Source organism: Echinops telfairi, unplaced genomic scaffold, assembly GCF_000313985.2.
Source record: "Echinops telfairi isolate 266 unplaced genomic scaffold, ASM31398v2 ScPeMD7_7469;HRSCAF=8507_0, whole genome shotgun sequence".
Taxonomy (NCBI): Eukaryota; Metazoa; Chordata; class Mammalia; order Afrosoricida; family Tenrecidae; genus Echinops; species Echinops telfairi.
In genome coordinates, this window is record NW_022111372.1 from 86,713,265 (window position 1) to 86,729,111 (window position 15,847).

Genomic DNA, 15,847 nt, shown 5'->3' on the forward strand with positions numbered 1-15,847 from the left:
CCTGATGAAAAACACTTATGTGTAAGGAGAGGAAAAGAATTCACTTATTTTTATAATCTTGCAATTAGAAAACACCAAGGCTTCCAGAACTGCACCTTGTCCCTCCTGGTAAAGAAGTCCAAGGAGTTTTGTCTTCTGGAGTGAGTGTCTAGGTGGCAGGAGAGGGAACTATGCACATCAGAGGACATTGCAGTAAAGGGGCAGGGGTGGTGGGGGGGGAGGTAGACAGAAGAGCCCGGTACCCTCTCGTTCGCCATCTGGGGTATTTCTAGCTCCAGGGGTCCCAGGCCCAGTCACAAGCAGTGGAGCTACAGCTACAGGATCAAGGTGAGGAGTTAGAACATCTTGGAGCAACAGCCTTGTTCCAAGGTTTTGGGGGAAAAATATTTTGAATATTAGGAGACCCTGAGTTTCTAGTAAGTGTAGCAGGAAAAGTTAGAGCTAGGTAATGGTAACGGTGGCACCAAGGATGGGCATACTGAATAGTACTGAATCATTTTGTTACCTATAAAATTAATCACAAAAAAATAAATAAAAAATAAAGTTAGAAACAACAATAAAAAATCAACAGACACTCCTCTAAGTGTGATTAGCGAATGTCAGTGGAAATTCAAGTCAAGAGGTTGGGTGGGGACCTGGGGAGGGGAACATGTTTGTCTTGGAGAAGGTGATTACACTGTGTAGTTGGGTAAACCTGGTGGGGCAACCTGGCCAGAGAAAAGCACTTAATGTTACTTATATAGACCCGAAAGGGATACTACATTTGATATCATGTTCCTAAATGGACACTTCTGACAGAGTTTCTATCCAAACATTAGTGACTATCTCAATCAAGGTGGTCGTTAGAGTTTGGTTCAGCTCGCCTCCTTTCAGGGTGCCCAAAGTATGGTTATCTGAGACGACCATTTTATTGTCTGGAGCCATCAAATCTGTGGTGACCCTATGCACACGACAGAATGCTTCCTCATCCTGCGCCCTCGTGACAATGGTTGCTATTCCTGAATCCATTGTTAACAGTTACTGTGTCAATCCACCTTGTTGGAGGTCTTTCTCTTTGTCATTGCCCCTCCGCTTTACCAAGTATGATATCCTTCTGAAGGGACTGAGCTCTCCTGAAAATATGCCCAAAATATGTAAGACAAAAATCAGTGCAGCTTCTCAATTCACACTAGACCGGGACATGTACACAGGGATAGAAAGGGATGGGAGCTCACGACACAGAATCCAGGAACAGGAGTGGGAATAGTGATACCAGAAGGGTAGGGGGAAGAGGAGGAGAGGAAGGGAGAAAGGGGGAACTGGTTGCAATGATCGACATGTAACCATACACCCCTCTCCAGGGGGAAGAACAACAGAAAACATGGGGCAAGGGAGACAGCAGTCAGTGTGAGAGATGAAAATGATAACAATGTATAATCTATCAGGAAGTTATGTGGGGCAGGGGGGAGAGCTGATACCAAGGGCTCAATAGAACATAAATGCCTAGAAAAGAATGAAGGCAACATATGTACAAATGCCTGATTCAATATGATAAGAGTTGTATGAGCCCCCTGTCTTCAAGTCGATGGGACCCATAGTCACCCTACAGGACAGGGTGACAGAGACTGTCATTCTTTATGGGCATACAAAGCCCTGTCTTTCTTCTGTAGAGCGGCTGGTGGTTTCAAATGGCTGTGCCACCAGGAATCCTTGTTACAGTCTCAGATACACTTCTACCTGGTCCTATAGGGTCACTATGTATCAGAACCAGGTCGATGGCAGTGAGCTGCGACACTGAAAGGAGCCTGAGTCATATAATGTTGAGTTGAGAGCTTCCAGGTCAAAAATATAGATCCACAGGTAGTTCCACGGGAGCTAGATGAGTTCATCTGCTCCCATAAATATTTATAGCCTTTAAACTCTATAGGCAATTCTATTCTCTCCTACAGTGTTGCAATGAGTCAAAATTAACTCGATGGCAGTGGATTTGGGATTTAGTTTTTCTGTACTGTACTGAAAGGAGCCCTGGTGTCACAGTGATTATGTGTTTCACTCCTAGGTATGGGCCTTATACATCTAGGAAGGGTGACATGGACAAGCATGTCCATGTTTATTGAAGTATCATTTACAATAGTAAAATGGTGGACATACTTCCAAGTGCCCATCCACAGAGAAGTGGATAAACTAAATGGGGTCCTTACATAGAATGGAATACTACTCACTCCTAAAGATGATATATACTACAACATGGATGAACTTCAAAAACATTAGACTGGGTAAGTAAGTCAACAGAAGGGCAAATATTATATGGTCTCAATTAAAATGATAAGAATGGATAATTACAGAGAAACCTATGGCTGTAAGTGCTTACCAGGGGCAGGAGTAGGGAAGGAGAGGAAAAATAATTCTCTGGTGTTTTTGCTTGTGGAAATGAGAAAATTGGCATCAACTACGGTACTTGTTATAAAATTTGACTAGTGTCATTAGTATAAGTAAGTTGCACGCAAGAAGAAGGGGATAAAATACCAAATAATATGTTTGATATAATTATACAACTGCAACAGCAGCCCAAACCAGACAAACAAGAAAAAAAAAAAGGCTGCCCCTGTTGATACCATTTAGGTTGAAACAGTGACTTCATGGGATTAGTTTGCTGGGATCAAAGCTTTAGAGCTATGGCCTTGTGTGTCTATCCAGTCCAAAGTTCTTTTCAGAATTTCTCTTCTACCTCTGAGTTTTGTGAGTAGTGCCTAAAAGCTCACAAGTGACCACTTAAAATACACCTGGTCTCTACTTCCCCAGAACATCAGATGAAAAAGGAGATGCAGGAATAACGGGTTACAGGCTTAATTGCCTCCGTGCGCCACCGCTCTCTCATATTGCGAAGAGTCATCACGTGGCCTCTGCTCATAGTGACCCTGAGAGCAATAGAACAAAGCAGCGCTGGCCCTGTGCCATCTTCACAGGCATTGCTATGTTTGATGCCATGCTGCAGCCACTGCGTAAATCCATCTCCTCAGGATTTTTGCTTTTTCCCCGATTCTCTAACAAGCATGCTGTCCTGCCCCTGGACTGGTCTCTTATAATAACATATCCAAAGTACAGGACACGAAGTCTTAGCATCCTAGACCCTGAGGAACTGTTCTTTTTTATTCCTATAGCAGTCCATGTTATTGTCATTACGAGGTGCCATCGGGTTGGTTCTGACTCATAGCAACCATGCGTGTGACAGACAAAACCGGTGCCGGGTCCTACTCTATCCCCTGTGGTTGAGCCCATTGGGGCACACACTGTGAACCTCCATCTCTTTTTCACTGCCCCGCTCCTTTACCGAGCATGATGTTCTTCTCCAGGGACTGGTCGTCTCTTCTAACAATATGTTCAAAGTATGTAAGACAAAGTCTCGCCATCCTGGCCTTGAAGAAGAATTCTGGCTGTACTTCTTCCAAGACAGATTTGTTTGTTCCTCTGACAGGCCATGGTACTTTCAATATTCTTCTTCAGCACCATAATTCAGACACATCGACTCTTCAGACTTCCTTGCACATTGTGGTAGTTATAGAATCTGTTGTCAATTTGAGAGGATTACAAGTGATGGGGTGGAGTTTACCTGTCAATCAGGTCATAGCCCATGAGGCCTCTGTGTGGGCATGGCCTTCTCCTGAGGATTCTGGGAACTCTGGTATTTCTCCTGAGGGGTGGGAGACACTCTCTCTCTGCTCACTCCCTGGGAGACATTGTAGCTGACAAGACACATGGAACTACATGAGTGCCCTGAGCTGGAGGAACCATGTGGAGACCCCTGCCAGCACTGAGATGCCACTACCACCACTGGATCCACAAGCCTGTGATCTTCCTGTATTTGGCGTCATTGCATGTGTTTCATGAGTCTGAAGAGGACCTTATAGATTGGTATCTCACATATGAGCTAATATTGCACTTATGGACTTGATCTGGATCAGGCTGGGATGTTTTCTTAATGTACAATACTCTTTATATAATGCTCTTTCTTATACATATATGAGTGTATCTATGAATGAATTTGTTTCTCTAGTCTACCCAAACTGACACACACATGCACATCAGGCCATCGAAAATACTATGGCTTGGATCAGGAGCACCTTAGTCTTTGAAATAACATCTTTGTGTTTCAACATTTTAAAGAGGTCTTATGCAGCAGATTTACCCAATGCAATGAGTTCTTTGATCTCTTGACTGCTGCTTCCATGAGCATAACTTTAATTCTTTCTCCATTTGCCCTATTGTGCGGATTTTTGTTTTCTTTACACTGAGTTGTCATCTATACTGCAATCCTTGATCTTCATCCGAAAATGCCTCCAGTCCTCTTCTCTTCCGGCAAGCACATTGGTGTCATTTGCTATCACAGGTTGCCAATAAGCCTTCCTCTAGTTCTGATGCCAGGCCCTTCTTCATGCAGTCTGTTTACTCAGCATGCAGTTTGAATAAGTGTGGTGAAAGGATACATCCCGATGGAGATGTTTCCTTGTTCTGATCAAAGAATCCCCTTGTTCTATTTGAACGATTGCTTTTTGGTCATGTGCAGATTCCCTAGGAGCACAATGAAGTGTTCTGGAATTCCCACTCTTCTCAATGTTAGCCATAGTTTATTATGATCCACACATAGTCAATAAAACACAAGTACACATCTTTGGGTACTCCTTGCTTCTAACTAAGGTCCCCCAGACATTCGAAATAATAGCTTGATTTCATTTTCTCTTCTGAATCTGTCTTGAATTTCTGGCAGCTTCCTATCAACGTACTGCTGCAATTCTTTTGATATATCTTCTACTAAATTTCACTTGTGTGTGATATTAATGATATTGTTTGATAAATTTCACATTCAATTGGGTCCTTTTTCTGTGGAATGGACACAAATATTAATTTCTTCTAGTCATTTGGCCAGGTAGCTGTCTTCCAAAAATTCTTGGCAGAGACTAATGAGTGGTGTTTCCAGGGCTGCATCGGTTCAGCGAAACATTTCAATTGCTAGTTTGTCAATTCTTGGAGCCTTGGGTTTTGCTAATGTCTTCTGTGCACCTTGGACTTCTTTCTTCCGTAACATCCATGTTGGGTCATGGGCTACCCCTGGCAATAGTTGAATATCCATCAGTTCTTTTTGGTATGGTGACTCTATATTCTTTTCACCATATTTTGATGCTTCCTGCTTCAATCAGTATTTGTCCATAGAATCCTTCAATATTGTAATGCAAATCTTGATTTAAAAAAAATTCTTTAAGCTTCAGATATGCAGAACATGTTCTTACCTTTGGGTTTTCTATCTTCAGGTCTTTGGATATTTCATTCTTAAAATTTACTTTGTCTTCTCAAGTTGTCCTTTGAAATTTTGTTCCACTCTTTTACTTCATTGTTTCTTCCATTCCCTTTAGCTACTCTATATTCAAGAACAAATTTTAATCTCTTCTGACATTCACTTTGTTTTTTTTCTTTCATCTCTGTGTTTTTAATGATTTTTTGTTTTCTTTCTTTATGATGTTAGTGTTAGGTTAGGTTCTCTAGGGCAGCAAAATCACTGATGCCTGCATGTGTTTGTACACAGAAAGAGATTTATATTGAAAAAATGTAGAAATAGGTGAGTCCAGCTTGGTTCAAATCAGGCTTCTCCTGATATGTGGAAGCTTATAATCAGGAAGAGGGTGACAAAGCAGAGACAGTGGAGGGCATAGGCTGGTGGATACCAAAGTCCAAAGTGAGTCAAATGATTCCACCATTGGTAATCTACTGTTGGCTCTTGGGATAGGCAGGCAAAGCAACAGGAGAGCAAAGGACCATATGTAAGATTCAGCTCTGGTGAATGGTGAAGAGCCAAAGAGTTGTTGATCATACTTACTCTCCCTCTCTTATACAAAAATTCTTAGGACACCAAGGAGGTGTCATCAGGCTGTGACACAATTGATAAGTTGAGCTTTGCCCCTCCCCTTACTCAGGTGTATCCTGTTATCATATCCCTAATCATCACTGTGTTCTTTATGTCATCCAACTTGACTGGAATCCAGTCACTAGTGTTCCTTGCATTAACTCTGTTCTTGAGATGACCTCTCATACCAGGAGCGAAATGCTCAAAGTCGTAGATTGACTCTTGTAAACTTCGTTTAATTTTCTTTAGATTCAACCTACACTTGTATGTGAGCAATTGATTATTTGTTCTACATTAAGCCCCTGGTCTTATTTAAGCTGAGAACAATGAACTTCTCCATAATCTTTTCTCATGGACATATTTTACTTTATTCCTTTTATTCCACATGATGAGAGCTACATGTATAGATAGATACATATGCTTATGCAGTTCAAAAAGAAAAAAATAAAGTATTTTCAATGAGGAAGTTGTTGATCTTGAAAATTCTATCATGCTGTCTCCAGCTTTGTTTCTATCCCCAAGGCCGTATTTCCCAACTATTGATCCTTCTTCTTTGTTCCCAACTTCCAATTGCTAATATTTATCAGTGCATTTTGATTACATGGTTGATTATGATTGAAGGAGTTAGTATAATTCTTCGATTTTTTTATTACTAGCTTTAATGGTGCATACATTGAAATAATAGTTATATTAACTGGTTTTCTTGATAGGTACATATATATTATACACTATTTTGATATTATAAACAGTATTGTCCATCAAGCTAGATCTTGAAATGTTCTGTTTTATGATGAATGTGGTGCTATTCCTCTTGAATTTGTTATTCCTGATATAGTGAACTGTATGGTTATCTAATTTAAAATGACCTATATCAGTCTATTTCAACTCACTAATGCATAGGATATTGATCGCTATACATTCCGTTTAATTTTTGACAACTTCCAATGTTTCTAGACTCAGATGTTCATTTCACATTTCAATTACTTATGGATGTTTGCGGCTGTTTCTTTTCATTTTGAGTCATCTTATATAAGATTATAAAGGTCCTGAAAACTTTGCTCCATCCACATTAATGAAATCAATTCTACTTTGAGGGGACAGGACTTCCCTAGCGGTATTTTGAGTGTCCCTCAATCCTAGAGGCTTGTCTCCTGGTACTATATGAAGCACAGTTCTGCTGCTCTTCAAAAAGTTTTCAGCCACTAATCCCTATTGTTTCTGGATCACCTAAACCTTCTTCTAAATCTTAATCTAGCATCTCTGACGAAACCTATTCCCCATGTTGTTGTTAGGGGACATTGAGTCGGCCACAACCCATAGCCACCCCATGCACAACAGAATGGTCCTGCACCATCATTACAAGTGTTCCTATGCCTGAGCCCATTGATGAACCATTGTGTCAATCCAGCTCATCAAGGTCCTTCCTCTTTTTCCCTGCCCCCCCCCCCACTTTACCAAACATGATGTCCTTCTTCATGGGCTGGTCTCTCCTGATCTATGCCCAAAGTCTATACAGCAAAATCTTGCCATCCTCACCTCTAAGGAACACTCTGGCCTTACTTCTTCCAATACAGGGCTGTTGGTCCTTTTAGCAGTCTATGGTTCTTTCAATATTCTTCTTCAGTAGTACAATTCAAATATGTCTATCCTTCTATGGTATTCCTTATTCAGTGTCCAACTTTCACATTCATATGATACAATGAAGAATACCATGCCTTATTCCTCAAACATCCTTGCTCTTCAATACTCTAAAGAGGTTTATGCAGCAGATTTACCTAATGCAACGCATCATTTGATCTTTTGCCTGCTGCTTCCCTGAGCATTGATTGTGGGTCCAAGTAAGAAAAAAATCCTTGACAACTTCAACCTTATCTCCATTTATCATGATGTTACCTATTGGTCTGTTTGTGAGGATTCTGGTCATGTTTATATTGAGTTGATATATCCATTCTGAAGGTTAAAACCTTAATCCTCATCAGCAAGTGCTTTAATTCTTCCTCACTTTCAGTAAGTAAGGTTGTGTCATCTGCATACTGCAGGTTGTTAATAAGCCTTCCTCCAATCATGATGCCACACTCTTCATATAATGCAGTGGTCTCTGAAGATCTTTTCAGCATTGCAATTGGACAAGTATGGGGAGAAGTTGCAACCCTAATTCATACCTTTCCTGATTTTAAATTATGGCTCATTCTCTTGCTCCAACCTCACAACTGCCTCTTGATCCATGCACAAGTTCCTCTTGATCACAATGAAGTGTTCCAGAATTCCCATTCTCCTCAAGATCATTCACAGTATATTACAGTCCACACTATCAAATGCCTTTGCCTAGTCAATGAAACACAAGTAAATATCTTTCTGTTATTCTTTGCTTTGAACCAAGATGCATATCCAATCAGCAATGATATCCTTTGTTCCATGTCCTCTTCTGAATCTGGCCCAGACTTCTGGCAGTTCCTTGTCAATGTGCTGCTGTAACAATTGTTGGATATTAAGTAAAATTTTACTTGTGTCAGATATAAATGATATTGTTTTATAGTTGGAGCATTATTTTGGGTCATCTTTCCTTGGAATTGCCACAAATATGCATCTCTTCCTGTTGGTTGGTCAACCAACCTTTCACATTTCCTGGCATAGACATAGGAGTACTTCCAGTGCTTCTTCAGCTTTCTAAATCGTTTCAATGGGTATTTGATGAATTCCTGGAGCCTTGATTTTGGCTATTGCATTCAGTGGAGCTTGAACTTCTTCCTTCAGCCCCATTTGTTCTTTTTGTTTGTTTGTTTCTTTCTGAAATGATGGACTTTCGACTAGTATACCAGAAAGAATTAGTGTACAGGTAACTGTTACAGTCTCAGAAACTCATAGGTACAGTTCTACCCTGTCCTATAAAGTCACTATGAGTTATCATCTACTCAATGGCACTGAATTTGGTTTGGTCTTGAGGATGACTGCTGTGTTAGTCTGGGTACCTTACAGAAACAAATCCACAGAAACTCATACACATAAGAGAGAGTTTTATATAAAGGGCAAGTGCACATCAAGAAAACATCCCAATCCAGTGCTGCCCAAGCCCACAAGTCCAACATTAGCCCATATGTCTAACACCAATCCACAAAGTTCTCCTCCATCTCACACAACACACACAATGATGCCAACTGCAGGAGGAAAACCGAGTCAGTGAATGTGTAAGTATCTCAGCACTGGCAGGGTCTCTACATGGCTGCTCCAGCACCCAGGCCTGTGTTGGGGTAAGTCCATGAAGCTTCTCCTCAGGTATGTCTTGCAGGAAGTGAACCTTGCCAGCTGAAGCAGGGAACTGGCTAATGCAGCTGCACCCTGGCCCGACCATCAGAAAGCAAGAGACCTGAGAACTAGAAAGGTGAGGCTCACCAAGCCATTTATCTCTCTGCTCTTCAATTAACCCCACATGTGTTTATTGGCCAGGTTGGCACAATAAACTTTAACTAACTCAACTGTCATGAGGAAAAATAACAAATGCTGGCAAAGATGTGGAGAAATTGGAACCCTAATCTAATGTTGGTAGGATTATAAAACCATGCAACTCCTGAGGAAATCAGTTTGATGGTTCTTCAAAAAGTTAAATATAGAATTGCCAATACGGCCCCAGGACCTCCATCCCTAGGAAGACTTAAAAGCAGGAATTCAGGCAGATCACTTTATACTAATGTTCATTGCCTCATGATTCACAGTGTCACAAGGTGGAAACAACTCATGTATCCATCAAAAATTAACCCAAAGATGCACTATAACCATATAATGGAATAGTATTCAACCACAAAGATAACTGAAGTTTTGATACCAGAGAAATGAAGTTTTGATACGTGGTAGTATATAAGCAAACTGAAAATTCACTAAGAGGAAAAGTTAGACCTAACAGGAATAAATATTGTTTAATCCCACTTATGTGCTCTTTTCAATCTTTTAATATGCATTTGAATGCTGAACAATGAATAAGGAAGACTGCAGATGAATTTATGAATATGAATTATGTTGTTTGCAAACAACATACCATGGACTATCAGAAGAATAAACTGGTAGTACCATGGACTAAAGGAGCCCTGGTGGTGTAGTGGTCTCATTGGGTTGTAATCCATATGGTTAGCAGTTCAAAACTACTGCTCCAAGGGAAAAGACTGGACTTTCTACTCCCATAAGCAGTTACAGTCTCAGAAACCCACAAGGGGTCACAATGAGTCAGCACTGAATTGATGAGAGTGAATTTGTTTTGACCACGGACTACCAGAAGAGTAAAGGAATCTGTCTTGCAAGGAGACCAATCAGTCAGGGTGCTCCTTAGATGTAAGGATGGTAAGACTAAGTCTCATATACATATTTTGTACGTGTTATCAGGAGAGACCCATCATGGGACAAACATCATTCTGGGAAGTAGAGAGTAAGTGCAGAAGAAGAAAATTCTCAATGAGATGACTGACACAGTGCCTACAACAATGGGCTCAAACGTAATAACCATTGTGAGGATGCTGAAGAACCGGGCAGTTCTATGGCACATTAGGTCACCAGGAGGAACCAACTCATTGCACTGAACAACAAAACAATGTGTGTGGCTTATCAATTGAGTTACTTCCCACAAGGCCAGCAGTTAGAACCCACTAGGTGCTTCCCAGGAGAAAGATGAGGCTGCCTGCTTCTGTAATGCCTTTTAGTCTTGGAAGCTCGAGGGCACTTCTGCTCTCCTAGAGGGCCACTCTGAGTCAGAATCAATGGAAAGTCAGCTGCTTGTTTATTTGTCTTCTGGTATATAAAATATCTAAAATAGGAAAATACATGAAAGCCAAATGGCAAACATTAGTGGTAAACATTAGTGTTTGCCAGAGGCAGATTGGAGGGAGAAATGGAGAGTTATTACTTAAGGGCCATTGAATTTCGGTTTTGGGTGATAAAAAAGAATTAAAAATGGATCCCAGGGATGGTTGAACATAGTGAATGCAATTAACACCATTGGTTTATTCACGTAAAAATAATTGAAATCTCACATGATTTGTTATATGTTGTTATATTACAATGACACAGTTTTAAAGTATATAAAAATGTATATCCATGAGCTTCCTAAATCCAAGAATTAAATAGAAAACAATGTGGTTTTGTTGATCAGTTATCATCAGAAACATAAACACGGTAAACAGCTACCCACTGCCATTGAGTTTATTCCAGTTCACTGCAGTCTCATAGAGGGCTATGAATGAGGCTGTAGATTCTTCCAAGAGCAGACAGCCTCATTTTTCTCCAGAGGAACAGGTGGAGGTTTGAACCCTGAAACTTGCAGTTACCAGGTCAATGCTTACCTGGCAGTACCATGAATGCTTTCTTTCTTTCTTTTTTTTTAATCAATTTATTGGGGCTCATAAAATTCATCACAATACATAGATCAATTGTGTAAAGCACATCTTTCTTGTAAGTAGAAAAGAGTTTGAAAATAAAAGAATGATTTCATCTCACAATTTAAAATACCTCAATCCATTCCTAAACACGGCTGACTTTGTTCAGATGAAAAACAAAATTATATTAGATCCTTTCCCACACAAAATAATGTGAGGGCTTTTCCTTAATAAAGGAAAAAATAAAAGCGTGTGTGTGTGTTGTTAGGTGCTGTCAAGTCAGCTCTGTCTGACTCATAGGCATCCCCATCCCAGCCCCCTGCAGTTACAACAGAATGAAACACTTCCTCATATTTGTTTGTGTGAAGTGTCACATGGAAAAGTGAAATGTGGAGTTCAAGAAGGTGAGTCATTCTGACTCAATGGAGTCCTTGTGAATATGTTCTCCCAGCCAGGAAGCAGGGTTTAAAGGTTAGGCATCTGGAGAAAAAGCGATGCCACTATAATGTGCATAGTTCCATTGCTGGCTTCTTTTGCAGACATGCAGCTTGAGAACACTCCCCTTGCTGGCACTAGACTCTTTTCTAATGTGGTGTCTGAACAGTGACTGAGCTACAGAGCAGCAGAGCTGCGGTTGAAGGCAGAACCAACATGGTTGCTGCTACGGTGGACGCTCACTCATGCTAGATTGGGCTGAAGGAAGGCAAAATCTCCGAGTGTGCCTTTAGCACGTACCAAAGGCACAGAGAATAAGCCATGCCATGGGCCTTTTGAACACCAAACTAAATGCAAACCCACCACAATCGACTAGATTCCGATGCATATCTACCCTCTCTAGGGCTTCAGAGGTTGTACATATTTAGAGGAGCCAATAGCCTCTTCTTTCTCCATTGGAATTGATGATGGGTTTAAACTTTGGACTTTTCAGTTAACAGCTCAACACTTACCCAACGGCACCACCAGAACACAGCGCAGGTATTTTCTACAGTGGGCAATCCCCTAACATTTTCTTTCCTCTGAAATATTAAGACACATCTACCTCCTGAGGATATGCTAGCCCTGAAACACCCTTGCCCTTTCTTATCTGTGTGGCTATTCTTGAGGAACAAGATCAGAGGTTGACTCATCTGGGACACGTTACTGGAGTCTCACTCACGTGGCATGCGAAATCCCCAGAGTACTTTGCACATCCAAGGACTACCTACTCAGAGAGATTTCCTGACACAGCAAAGTAAGTTGCCCTGGGGCTGATGCCAACTCCTGGTGTTCCTATTGGGTCAGAAGGGAACTGTGACCCATAGGTCTTCCATGGCTGAGCTTCAGATGGGCAGGCCCTTCTGGGTGGATGCAAGCCCCGGACTTTTCAGTGAGTGTCGGAGTATAGTCATCATTTGTGCCAGCAGGAGGGAGCCTTCAGTAATAATGTCATGACTGAGTGGACAGGACAATAACTGCCAAGTTGGAGCCCCATATTTTTGGAAACTTGATATATTAACGTGAAGATAGCATCTCATTTTGAGATTCCAAGGTGATTTAGAATTTTTTTTTTGAGAAAGACTATGATGTTTCAAGCAAAATTATTTTTAAGCCCAAAGTATAAGATTAAGACATGTAAATTGCTCTGAAGAATGATGCAAAGGACAGTTGGTCAGAGCCAAGTCTTGGCAGATGATTCTGAGGTTGAAGAGGGACCTGAGAGAAAAAGGAAATGGTCTCTTTCTTTCTTTTGCTGGGTATTAGAAGATGTTTGGGGTTGTTACCAAGGGTAAGTGGTTCATAGCTTTCCTGTAAGGGGAGGGAGATTCTCCCCTTCAATCTAGTGGCCGAGGACTGGGATAAGAGAGAACCACTGAGTGACACCATGGATGATGGTTTAAAAGTCTCTCTCTGTGGCAGTTATCTAATTTCCTGTCAACTTGAGCAAAGGGGTGGAGTCTAGTCTGTTAATTAGGTCACAGTCTGATTGATGCCTCCTTGTGGACATGGCCTGTTCCTGAGGATTCTGGGAATTCCTGTCTTCCTCCCTGGATGTGGGAGGCACACTTTCTGCTACACCTTCCTATTGACAAGCCACATGGAGCCACACTGATGGCATCCAGAGCCCTGGAGATGCTTCCACCGCCACAGGAACCACAAGACTTTCCACCCACAGGCCTGTGATCTTCCTGCATTCGGCATCATTGCATGGGTTGTGTGAGTCTGAAGAAGAATTTATAGTTTGGGATCAGACATATAGGCTAATATCAGACTTATGGACTTGACCTGGACTCGCCTGGTATGTTTTCTTAATATAAAATTACTCTTTAATATAAAATGCTCTCATACATATATGAGTTGTGGTACTTACATAATCTGGTATAAATTTGGGACTTAGGGGGGATTAAGAGTGAAGGGGTAGAATCCAGTCTGTCAATTGGATCATAGTCAATGAGGCATCTGTGTAGGCATGGCTTTCTCCTGAGAATTCTGGAAATATGGTATTTCTTCCTTGGAGGTGGGAGAATCTTCTCTCTCTTGGCCTGATCCCTGCAAGATACTCTACTGGCAAAGCTGACTTCCTGAGGAGACATCCCTGAGGAGAAGCCACATGGACCTACCCTGATGCAGCCCTGGGAACTGGAAAAGCCACGAGGAGACCCTGCCAGCACCAGATACTTACAATGCCACTGGATTCAAAGACTTTCCACCCACTGGCCTCTGATCATCCTGCATTCGGTGTCATTGTTATGTGTTTCGTGAGTCTGAAGAGGACTTCATAGATTGGTATCAGACATATGGGACTTGATCTGATCTGGGTTGGGATGTGTTTTCAATATTCAACTGCTTTTGTATATGAACCTTTTTCTTATACACATATATGTTTCTATGGATTTGTTTCTCTAGTCTAACTGGACTAACACATGAGTGTCAATTGATTTGTTTCTCTAATCAACCCGGACTTTACACACACTCTGAAAGTTTTCTTTCTTTTAATGTATTCAATAAACATTGACTAAACTCTGCTCTGTTCCAGACCCAGTTAGGGTATCAGGGAAATAATGGGGAGATGGTAAGGATTGACCTGATCTTCACCATCAAGAAGCATTCTTTTCAGTGGAATAAACAGACAAAAAAGAAATAAACAAACATAAGTAAAATAGCCATGAACTATGATAATGTCATAAAGGAATGAAAACTAGAGTCTTAGATGGATGATGATGGGGTGGAAAGCTCATCTTTGAGTAAGTAACATTTAGAGTGCACAAGGAGAGTGAACCTATGAAACGTCAAGGAAATGACTTTCCAGAAAGAGTGATAAGCATGGACAAAGGCCCCAAGGAAAGATAAAACATGCATTGCTTGAAGGTCAGAAAAAGGGTATGTGTGTTTGCAAAAGAGTTGGATGGCAGAAGATGGTGTCAGGGAGGTCACCACATCATGGAGAGCTTATTAAGCATGGCAAAATGTTATCCACAAACTACTCAGTTATCTCGAATCTTTGGAACATTTTCTATAAAGATAATCTCCAAGTCTTGGCTATAATTCGGGACCTAATCCTTGGGGGACTTGCATATAGCTTGAGCTGAGCAAGCTCTGTCACAGAAAGCGAAGGTGCAAGTCTGAAGTCGCCAACTGATTAGGGGATGAAGAGGAACAGTGGGAGGAAGACCATGGAACTGATGAGCAACAAGCAAGATAGGCTTGTGGCACAGCGGAGTTTTCCTTGGGGGGCTCTAGAAAATCTTTAAGAATGAGAATTCAGCAAGAAGCTCATTATGTGATCAAACATGATAGAGATGTGGACTTTGGTTAATTGGCCATTAAAGAGTATAGGAGTCCCTTAGGACTGAAGAAATTAAGGACATTAAGGATACTTATTTGTTTGAAAAGCTATTATCACCACAAGACTATGCAATGTCTGAGAACAGGGACATCTCTGAGTACAGGAATTCTAACTCATTCATTTTAATCTCCAGTGTTTAAAAGAGGATGTACCAGATAATAGGCTCTCATTAAAAGTACCCTCAATGAACAGACAATTGTGAGGATGGATGGATGATTATGTGGATGGACGGAGGGATGGATGACTGCTTATATGTAAGTATGTGTGGATAGATGCATGGAGAATGCATAGAGGGATGGCTGGGTGGATAGATGGATGACCATTAGAGGGAAAGTGAAGGTGGCTTACTTCGCCATTGTTATAATACTTAGAATTACATGTGAATAAAAACTCCTACTGTGTTGCTGGGAATTATTATACTTAAATCTGAGCTCTGACATAAAATAATATACTGAGTTTATAAACGAACTCAGCCTGAAATATAGCAATAGCATTTAGCTATGTAATATCCTATCTTTTCTGTAGAAAGACCCTCCTGTATTCTACTAGCCTTGCTATCACAAATTTTGCTTGTGAAAAATAACAGACACTACTTCTAGAATTAGCTTCTCCCAGCAACTCCTTAAAGAAGTATTGTGACCCAAAATATCCATGTTCTTAAAAATTCTGCCCCTCCAAGGTTGATTAGCATAACAGAATTCACAAAGAGGCTGCCATGTTTTCTCATTGGTGAGTAGCAACTAGCATCTTAAAGCTAATGACCACCCACCTAAGGTACAAGTGTTGGTCTCT

At 41.0% G+C, this 15,847-nt stretch overlaps 1 protein-coding gene across 7 annotated transcripts in view; it reads right to left on the minus strand.

Moving 5' to 3' along the window:
• The window catches only part of STK32A (serine/threonine kinase 32A), a 200,057-nt gene that overhangs the window by 4,535 nt on the left and 179,675 nt on the right, over nucleotides 1–15,847 (minus strand). The gene's annotated exons all lie outside the window — the stretch shown is intronic.